The sequence below is a fragment of the Arachis hypogaea genome, chromosome 14 (assembly GCF_003086295.3).
Source record: "Arachis hypogaea cultivar Tifrunner chromosome 14, arahy.Tifrunner.gnm2.J5K5, whole genome shotgun sequence".
In the NCBI taxonomy this organism is placed as follows: Eukaryota; Viridiplantae; Streptophyta; class Magnoliopsida; order Fabales; family Fabaceae; genus Arachis; species Arachis hypogaea.
The window spans coordinates 85,597,867-85,608,994 of record NC_092049.1 but is presented as its reverse complement, the minus strand read 5'-3'; the positions used below and the strand labels follow the sequence as shown (position 1 = coordinate 85,608,994).

Below are 11,128 nucleotides of genomic sequence, written 5' to 3'. Positions count from 1 at the left end.
ATATAGAGGTTTCCAGAGTTCTTAAGCATACTCTTAGGATCTTTGGATCCTTTTACCCTTGCCATTTGGTTTAAAGGATCATTGGCTTTTTGCTCTTGCCTTTTAGTTTAAAGAGCTATTGGCTTTTTCTTCTTTTTATCTCATCTTTTTTTCTATTCATTTTTTTCGCCATTTTATTATTTTTTTGCATGCATATATTATTATTTTCATTTGCAATATGCTTTTTTCCTTTTTCTTTTTGCTGCTTTTTCTTGCTTTAAAAATCAATTTTAGGATTTTTCAGATTACCAATAATACTTTCCCTTTTTCATCATTCTTTCAAGAGCCAACATTCTTAATTTCAATTTCAAATATGAACTGTTTATTCATACATTCAGAAAATAAAAGCAATGCCACCACATCAAAATAATTGATTATTTATTATTATGAAACTCAAAAATTTATGCATCTCTAATTCTTCTAAAAAAATTCACTATTTTATTCATGTTTAATGATGATAAGAGTACTATTTTATAGCTAATTGGAAAATAAAGATTAATTATTACTAATGCTTATGTAATTCAAAAAAATTAAAAGACATAAAATAAAAATAATGACTTAAATACTACTAGTGATCATGTAACTCTAAATTAGGATGGAAATATGAAAAATAGGAATTGGAATAGTCACAGGGTTGAAACTCAACAACCTTCAGCTTGAGGGGTGCTATGCTCTTCAGGAGAGAGCTTCTGGCGCTTCAACTCCTCTATCTCATGCCCCTGCTTCTCTTTCTCTTTGATCACTTTGTAAATCATGCTAGTCTGATCTTTCTGCTCCTTTCTAACTTGATATAAGGTGGTTTGCAGATGCATCACATACGCCTTCAGCTGGTCCCAATACTCAATTAGAGGGATCTCTTGGGGAGGCTCAAGTGCCTTCCTTTTGGGCTGATCCTCTGGTATCCTATAGCTTTCCATCACTTTCTTAGTGATTGGGCTTTCCACTGGAATAAAGTTGTCCACGTGGATCAGAACCTTAGTCTCTTAGCATAGGCGAAAGATAAGGTTTGGATAGGCCAGTATGGCATTAGTAGACATCCTGTTTGCTAACTTGTACATCTCACAGGGGATTATTTGGTGGACTTCTACGTCATTCCCCATCATGATGCAGTAAATCATTACAGCTCTCTGAATAGTGACTTTAGAGCTGTTACTTGTAAGGAGTATAGAATGCCCAATGAAGTCTAGCCATCCTCTAGCAATTGGCTTGATGTTCATCCTTTTCATCTAGTTTGGCTTGCCTTTTGCATCCTCAATTCATTGAGTTCCAGGCAGGCATATGCCCTCTAGGACTTGATCCAGCTTTGGGTTGGCTACCACCCTTCTATTGTAGGATTTAGGTTTATCCCTTTGTAAGGGTAATTTAAAGATCTCTCTCAACCTATCTAGATAAAAGTAGATGATCTTTCCCCTGACCATAGTGTGAAAAGTATGGAATGTTGTTTCATCTTTTTTTGCTTATCTATCATCCACAGATTTGCATAGAATTCATTGATCATGTTATATTCAACAGTGATCTCAGGATTAGTTAGAATCTCCCAGCCTCTCTTTCGAATTTTCTATTGAATCTCCGGGTATTCTTCTTCTCCTAATTTGAATCCCACCTCAGGGATTACTAGCCTTTTACTCATTATCTTGTGATAATATTCTTCATGTTGCTTGGCTTTCAGGGTTTTGATAGTTGCCTAAAGTGGGTTCGGAATTTATTTCAATAAAATCGGCGTTGCAAGTATAGTTCCAAACCCAACAATTGACCAATATCAAATCTCAATATAAAAATGTCACAATCAATACAAAATTAACCGAGAGTTTTAAATCCCGGGTCGTCGTCCCTAGGAGTTGCAATTAAGTGTCTATTATTGGCTATTGGGAAATGGGGGTTGGATGATGGCAATTGGCAAGAAATTAAAATGACAAGAAGGTAACTTAACATGCAAGAAATTAATCGAAGGCAAGTAAAGGCAATGAAAATGGCAATTGAAAGCTAAAAAGGGCTCTTGGCAAGAAGTGCGTAATTAAGGATTCCTATCCTAGTAGTGGACCACAAACATGGTGATTGTGTGTGAATTAATCCTAATTAGTCAATCCTACATTGAGGATAAGTCAACTAGGCATAATTAATCTCAATCCACAAGTCCTAATCAACTCACTAATTAATTTAGTGAAAGACTAGCGTTAGTAAAAACCAAATTAATTAACAACCCTCACACAATGTGGAATGGACATCCACCACTCAAGTTCACCCAAACGCCCAAATTTCCTACCAAGAGTGTGAAAAGCTAAGTAAAAGTCCAACCAAACATTTTGTCAAACACTTGGTGGGTGTGAAAATAAAGCATGGTAAAATGACAAGGAATAATAAATGCTACAACTACCAATCAAGGAAAGTAAAGATAGCAACTCAATAAAGCAATAAATGACATGAAAACACAAATTGCATTAAATGTAAATTAAAGTAACAAGAGTGTGCATAAACATAAAAGACAACTAAAATGAGAAATTAACAAGATAAACAAGAAAATTAAGATAATAGAACAAAGAAAGGTAGAAGAAACTAGATTAAAGCAAGAATTAAACATAGAAATGACAAGAAATTAAACTAAGAAACCCTAATTCTAGAGAGAAGGGGAGCTTCTCTCTCTAGAATGCAACCTACAAAATGCTAAACTAACCCTAATTTCTCCCCCCTTCTCCAAGCTTCAATTCTGCATGAAATAGCCTTGGAAAACGAGCTGGACTTAGGTCCTAGAGGCCCAGAAATCGTCCCCAGAGATTTGCATTAATGAGGTCACATGCAGCTTCCCACGCGTATGCGTCGCTACCCAAATTCACACCCACGCATACGCGTCGCTTGCAAATCTCCCTTGTGCGTACGCACGCGTACTTGTGCGTGCGCACACTACTAAAAAGCTCCAAATGCTCATTTCTTCATGGATTCTACCCCTTTAATGCTTTTCTCTTCACTTCTTCCATCCCATACTTGTCTTGGAAACCTGAAATCACTCGTCAAACACATCAAAGCATCGAATGGAATAAAAGTGAAATAAAATTAGCTATTTTAAGGCCTAAAAAGCATGTTTTTACAATTAAGCACAAATCTAGGGAGAATTACAGAACTATGCTATTTAAAAGAATAAGTGTAGAAAAAGTTGATGAAATCCACCCAAATAGAGCAAATAAATATCATGAAATGTGGATTCATCACATCGCCACACTTAAACAATAACATGTCCTCATGCTATGCCCAAGGAGATGAGAGGGGGAATGAACATTTATTCAAAGCAATGAAACTACCTACATGCATTCTACCTATATAAATGCAACCACTTAGTCAAAATAAATCAATTTCCAAGAAAGTATATATTAACACAAGGGCTAAGGCAATCTAAACCAAGTCCAATCCATAATTGATTATAGTTATTTAAAAGCATTTACAAACTTGCAGGATAAGAAGGTAATCAAAGGTGGAAAACATGTAATTAAGCAATTGAACGCTCACCGGATGTGTATCCGCTCTAATCACTCAAGTGTATAGGGTCAATTCACTCATTTCTCTTCTAATCATGCTTTCCAAGATTTGTCTTTCATCTAACAATCAACACTTATTCAATGTATGCATACAAATGTCATAAGGGCTTTTCCATGGTTGTAATGGGGCTAGGGTAAAGGTAAGGTTATATATGGTTAAATGAGCTTGATATTTGCATCTTTGATTAGTCTAAGCTCTCACCAAACCTACATAGTAACCTATACAACTCAAAGCAAGCCTAACTATCCATTTCTTACTTTTCTTACACACTCATGCATTTTTCTTTTCAATCACAACTCATATGCATTGTTATTGTTACGTTACTTTGGGGCACTTTGTCCCTTTTTCTATTATTCTCTCTCTCTCTCTCTCTCTCTCTCTCTCTTTTAAACTAACATATACAAAAGTGTCAATGTATATGGTTTAAGTATTTGATGCACGAGTATGTACCCAATTCCCAAGGTTTTCAACAAAGTATAAAAATCCACTTTTTCCTCAACCAAAGTTCCCAAACTTCCCCATACTTAGATGATACACACTCTCACTAGCCTAAGCTAATCAAAGATCCAAATGAAGGACATTTATTATTTTTCACTTTAAGGCTAGTAATGTGCTAACTTTAAGAACAAAAGGGGATTGAAATAGGTTCAAAGTTGGTTAACAAAGGGAGATAAAAGGGTAGGGTATTTGGGATAAGTGAGTTTAATGAAAAAATGAACTCAATCATGTAAATGCATATATACATCAAACAATGAACATAAAGAATCAAACAAATCAAAGATTGCAATCTTAAAAAGAGAATGACATACACAAGAATAAAGATAGTGGTTATATAATGTAACCACACAATGAGGCTAAAAAACTCACATGCTTATGTGTTCATAACTCAAAAACATGTTCAAAAATATATTTCAAGCAAGTTTCAATCAAAAGTTCCAACTCAAATCAATTAGGGTGTTGATGAGCGGATAATTTATACGCTTTTTGGCATTATTTTTAGTATATTTTAGTTAATTTCTATTATGGTTTTATTAGTTTTTATTCAAAAATCACATTTCTGAACTTTACTATGAGTTTGTGTGCTTTTCTATGATTTCAGATATTTTCTGGCTGAAATTAAGAGACTTGAGCAAAAATCTGATTCAGAGGCTGAAAAAGGACAGCAGATGCTGTTGGATTCTGACCTCCTTGTACTCGAAGTGGATTTTCTGGAGCTACAAAAGCCCAATTGGCTTGCTCTTAATTGCGTTTGAAATTAGACATCCTGCGCTTTCTAGCAATATATAATAGTTTATACTTTGGCCGAGATTTGATGGCCCAAACTGGCGTTCCAAGTCAGCATAAAAATTCTGGCGTAAAACGCCCAAACTGGCACCAGAGCTGGCCTTTAACTCTAGGAACAGCCCAAGCACGAAAAAGCTTCAATGCTCAGCCCAAGCACACACCATGTGGGCCCCAGAAGTTGATTTCTACATCATTTACTCGTTTCTGTAAACCCTAGGCTACTAGTTCTCTATAAATAGGACCTTTTACTACTGTATTTTTATCTAGAGTTCATCTTTAGATCATTTGGGGGCTGGCCATTCGGCCATGCCTGGACCTTGTTCTTATGTATTTTCAACGGTGGAGTTTCTACACCTCATAGATTAAGGTGTGGAGCTCTACTGTTCCTCATGAATTAATGCAAAGTACTATTGTTTTTCTATTCAATTCAAGCTTATTCTTATTCCAAGATATTCGCTCGCACTTCAACCTGATGAATGTGATGATCCGTGACACTCATCACCATTCTCACCTATGAACGCGTGCCTGACAACCACCTCCGTTCTATTTGCAATAGCTTGAGTGTGTATCTCTTAGCCTCCTGGTTCACGACGCATGGTTGCCTCTCCTGACAACAGAGCCCTCCATTCCGTGAGATCAGAGTCTTCGTGGTATAAGCTAGAATCAATTGGCAGTATTCTTGAGATCCGAAAAGTCTAAACCTTGTCTGTGGTATTCCGAGTAGGATCTGGGATGGGATGACTATGACGAGCTTCAAACACGCGAGTGTTGGGCGTAGTGACAGACGCAAAAGGATCAAAGGATCCTATTCTAACATGAGTGAGAACCGACAGATGATTAGCCGTACGGTGACAGCGTATTTGGACCATTTTAACTGAGAGGACGGACGGTAGCCATTGATAACGGTGATCCCCCAACATACAGTTTGCCATGGAAAGGAGTATGGATGATTGGATGAAGGCAATAGGAAAGCAGAAATTCAGAAGGAACAAAGCATCTCCATACGCTTATCTGAAATTCCTACCAATGAATTGCATAAGTATCTCTATCCTATTTTATTTTTTATTTATCTTTTAATTATCAAATCTCCATTACCATTTGAATCCGCCTGATTGAGATTTACAAGATGACCATAGCTTGCTTCAAGCCGACAATCTCCGTGGGATCGACCCTTACTCACGTAAGGTATTACTTGGACGACCCAGTGCACTTGCTGGTCAGCTGCACGGAGTTGTGTGAAAAGTGTGCGATCACGAATTCGTGTACCATGTTTTTGGCACCGTTGCCGGAGTTTGTTCGAAGTTTGGACAACTGACGGTTCATCTTGTTGCTTAGATTGGGTAATTTTATTTTATGTTTAAGCTTTTTATTTTTAATTTCAAAAAATTCAAAAAAATATATATATATTTTTCTTCAAATTTTTTTTAGAATGAATTCTAGAGTTTCATGATGATCTGTTGAAGCCTGGCTGGCTGTGAAGCCATGTCTAATCTCTTGGACCGAGGTTTCAACTTATCATCACAAGAGTTTGTTGATTTCTATCAATCTTGCTGTTGAATGTAATGATCTGCTAAAAGCTTGGCTGGCCGTTGACCATGTCTAGTATTTTGGACCGACGCTTTCATTGAAAGCTTGGATGGCTAGTAAGCCATGTCTAATTCCTGGACCGGAGGTTTAGACTAACATTGCATGATTCCTGGAATTCTCATTAAGAATTTTGAATTCCTTATTTTCTTTTTCCAAATAGTTTTCGAAAAAGTACAAAAAAATTTTTAAAATCATAAAAATAAAAAATAATTTGTATTTCTTGTTTGAGTCTAGAGTCACATTTTAAGTTTGGTGTCTTGCATATTTTTAATTTTCTTGCATTTTTCGAATATATGCATTATGTTCTTCATTTATCTTCAAGTTGTTCTTCATGATTTCCTTGCTCTGATCTTTAAATTCTCTTGTTTTGTGTCTTTTGTTGTTTCTCATGTGCATTCTCAATTTGTTAGTGTCTCTAATATGAAAATTTCTAAGTTTGGTGTCTTGCATGCATTGTTTATTTGATCTTAGTTTAACATGATTAGTTTCATTTTGATTGTTTCTCATCATTAAAAATTCAAAAAAATTCTTCAAAATTATGTCTTTTAAAGTCAATAATACAGAGAATTGAAGATTCAGAACATACAGCAGAAGAATCACAGAGAAAAAGCTGGGCATTCAAAATGCCCAGTGAGGAAGGAAATCTGGCGTTTAAACGCCAGCCAGGGTACCTGGCTGGGCGTTTAACGCCAGCCAGGGTACCTGGCTGGGCGTTTAACGCCAGGACAGCACAAGGTAGGTCAGTTAGTTTTTAATTCAAAACTTTTTCAAATTTTCATCATTTTTCAAATCAAATCTTTTTCAAATCATATCTTTTCAATCATATCTTTTTCAAAATCAAATCTTTTCCATTTTTTTCTCACTATTTTCAAATATCCTTGCTAACAATTAATGATTTGATTCAAAAACTTCAAGTTTGTTACTTTCTTGTTAAGAAAGGTTCAATATTTAAATTTTAGAATCATATCTTTTAAATTTCTTGTTAGCCAAGTCATTAATTTTAAAAATCAAATCTTTTTAAATTAATTCTCAATCATATATTCTCAATCACATCTTTTTCAAAACAATTTTCAATCATATATTTTTTATTGCTAATTTCAAAATCTTTTTCAAAATCACTTAACCACTTTCTCAATTTTTATTTTTAAAAACCATCAACCACTTTTTCAAAAATTCCTTTTAATTATTTCAAATTTTTAATTTTGTTTTCGAAAATTCTTTCCCCCCTTCTCACCTCCCTCTATTTAAGGACTAACACTCCTCCTCAATTAGCAATTCGGACTCTCTCTCTCTCTCTCTCTCTATAAGTTCGAATTCTCCTCTCTACCTCCTCCTTCTATTCTTCCTTTCCTCTGACACCTCAAGGAATCTCTATACCGTGACATAGAGGATTCCATACTTTCTTGTTCCCTTTTCTTTCATATGAGCAGGAGCAAAGACAAAGACATTCTTATTGAAGCTGATCCTGAACCTGAAAGGACCTTGAAGAGAAAGCTAAGAGAAGCTAAAGCACAACTCTCTGGAGAGGACCTAACAGAAATTTTCATGGCAGCCGAAAATGACAACAATGCCAACAATGTAAGGAAGATGCTTGGTGACTTCATTGCACATTCTTCTGACTTCTGTGGGAGAAGCATCTCTATTCCTGCCATTAGAGCAAACAACTTTGAGCTTAAGCCTCAATTAGTTTTTCTAATGCAGCAGAATTGCAAGTATCATGGACTTCCATTGGAAGATCCTCATCAGTTTTTAGCTAAATTCTTGCAAATCTGTGACACTGTTAAGACCCATGGGGTTGACCCCGAGGTCTATAGACTTATGCTCTTCCCTTTTGCTGTAAGAGACAGAGTTAGGACATGGTTGGACTCACAACCTAAAGAAAGCCTGAACTCTTAGGAAAAGCTGGTCAATGCCTTCTTGGCAAAGTTCTTTCCACCTCAAAAATTGAGTAAGCTTAGAGTGGAAGTCCAGACCTTCAGACAGAAGGAAGGCGAATCCCTCTATGAAGCTTGGGAAAGATACAAGCAATTGATCAGAAGGTGTCCTTCTGGCATGCTTTCAGAATGGAGCATCATATGCATATTCTATGATGGTCTGTCTGAACTGTCCAAGATGTCATTGGACAACTCTGCAGGTGGATCTCTTCATCTGAAGAAGATGCCTGAAGAAGCCTAGGAACTCATTGAAATGGTTGCAAATAACCAATTCATGTACACTTCTGAAAGAAATCCTGTGAATAATGGGACAACTTAGAAGAAAAGAGTTCTTGAGATTGACACTTTGAATGCCATATTGGCTCAGAATAAAATATTGACTCAGCAGGTCAATATAATTTCTCAGAGTCTGTCTGGAATGCAATCAGAAACAGGCAGTACTAAAGAAGCTTCATCTGAAGGAGAAGCTTATGATCCTGAGAACCCAGCAATGGAAGAGGTGAATTACATGGGAGAACCCTATGGAAACGCCTATAATCCTTCATGGAGAAATCATCCAAATTTCTCATGGAAGGACCAACAGAGGCCACAACAAAGCTTCAACAATAGTAATGGTGGGAGAAATAGGTTTGGCAATAGCAAACCTTTTCCATCATCTTCTCAGCAACAGACAGAGAATTCTAAGCAGAGCCACTCTGACTTAGAAACCATAATCTCTGATCTGACTAAGATCACTCAAAGTTTCATGACTGAAACAAGGTCCTCTATTAGAAATTTGGAGGCACAAGTGGGTCAGCTGAGTAAGAGAATTACTGAAACTCCTTCTAGCACTCTCCCAAGCAATACAGAAGAAAATCCCAAGAGAGAGTGCAAGGCCATAACCAAGACCAACATGGCCGAACCTGGAGAGAGTGAGGAGGATGTAATTCCCAGCGAGAAAAATCTCATGGGATGTCCTCTGAACGAAAAGAAGTTCCCCTTTGAGGAACCATGGGAATCTGAGGCTCATAGGGAGACCATAGAGATTCCACTGTATCTACTTCTGCCATTCATGAGCTCTGATGTGTATTCTTCCTCTGAAGAGGATGAAAATGTTACTGAAGAGCAAGTTACTAAGTACCTTGGATCAATCATGAAGCTAAATGCCAAGTTATTTGGTAATGAGACTTGGGAGGATGAACCCCCCTTGCTCACCAAAGAACTGGATGACTTGATTAGGCAGACATTACCTCAGAAGAAGTAAGATCCTGGAAAGTTCTCAATACCTTGTACCATAGGCACCATGACCCTTGAAAAGGCACTATGTGACCTGGGGTCAAGTATAAACCTCATGCCACTCTCTGTAATGGAGAAACTGGGGATCCTTGAGGTGCAAGCTGCAAGAATCTCACTGGAGATGGCAGAAAATTCAAGGAAACAGGCTTGTGAACTTGTAGAGGATGTTTTGGTGAAGGTTAAAAGCCTCTACATCCCTGCTGACTTCATGATCCTGGACACTGGGAAGAATAGGGATGAATCCATCATCCTTGGCAGACCCTTCCTAGCCACAGCAAAAGCTGTGATTGATGTTGACAGAGGAGAGTTGGTCCTTCAAGTGAATGAGGACTACCTTGTGTTTAAGGCTCAAGAATCTCCCTCTGTAACCATGGAGAGGAAGCATGAAAAGCTTTTCTCAATACAGAGTCAAACAGAGCCCCCACATTCAAACTCTAAGTTTGGTGTTGGGAGGCCAACACTAAGCTCCGAATCTCTGTGAGACTCTCTAAGAGCTCACTGTTAAGCTATTGACATTAAAGAAGCGCTTATTGGGAGGCAACCCAATGTTATTTAATTATATTTATCTATTTATTTCCTATTGTTATTTTATGTTTTCTTTAGGTTGATGATCTTGTGGAGTCACAAAAACAACTACAAAAATCAAAGCACATTCAAAAACAACATTAAAAATAGCACACCCTAGAGGAGGAGCTTACTGGCGTTTAAACGCCAGTAAAAGTAGCAGAATGGGTGTTAAACGCCCAGTCTAGCACCATTCTGGGCGTTTAACGCCAGAAAAGGGCACCAAGTTGGTGTTTAACGCCAGAAAAGGGAAAAAAGTTGGCGTTTAACGCCAGAAAGGGGAGAAAAGCTGGCGTTAAACACCAGAAATGGGCAGCAACCTAGCGTTTAACGCCAGAATTGGCACTCAAATGGGCGTTTACACGCCAACATGGTGCAGGGATGAGAAATCCTTGACACCTCAGGATCCCCACCTACCTCAACTCTCTCTCTCTTCTTCTCTCTCTTCTACACACCTTTCCATAACACTCTTCTCCATACACCCTTGACCAATCACCTCAATACCTCTTTCCCTAACACCCTTCACCTATCAAATCTTACCCCCTTCTCCATACTCTCTTCACCACTCACATCCATCCATCATAAAACCCTACTTACCTCACCATTCAAATTCAAATTACTTTCCTCCCAAACCTACCCACACATGACCGAAAACTCTCTCTCTCTTACCCTATAAATACCCCTCTTCACCACCTTCATTTTCATACAAACATACACACTTCTCTCTAACTTGGCCAAACCTACACCTCCCTCCATCTTCCCCATTTCTTCTTCTTCTACTCTTTTCTTTCTTCTTTTGCTCGAGGACAAGCAACCATTCTAAGTTTGGTGTGGGAAAAGCTAAAGCTTTTTGTTTTTCCATAACCATTTATGGCACCAAAGGCAGGAGAAACCTCTAGAAAGAAAAAAGGGAAGGC

At 37.5% G+C, this 11,128-nt stretch overlaps 1 non-coding gene across 1 annotated transcript; it reads right to left on the bottom strand.

Annotated features, from left to right (window-relative positions):
* Nucleotides 1-8,388: 8,388 nt before the first annotated feature.
* On the bottom strand, nucleotides 8,389-8,492 carry LOC112746075 (small nucleolar RNA R71). The gene has a single exon (XR_003173975.1). It is a non-coding gene; the product is annotated as a small nucleolar RNA R71 (small nucleolar RNA).
* Nucleotides 8,493-11,128: the final 2,636 nt, after the last annotated feature.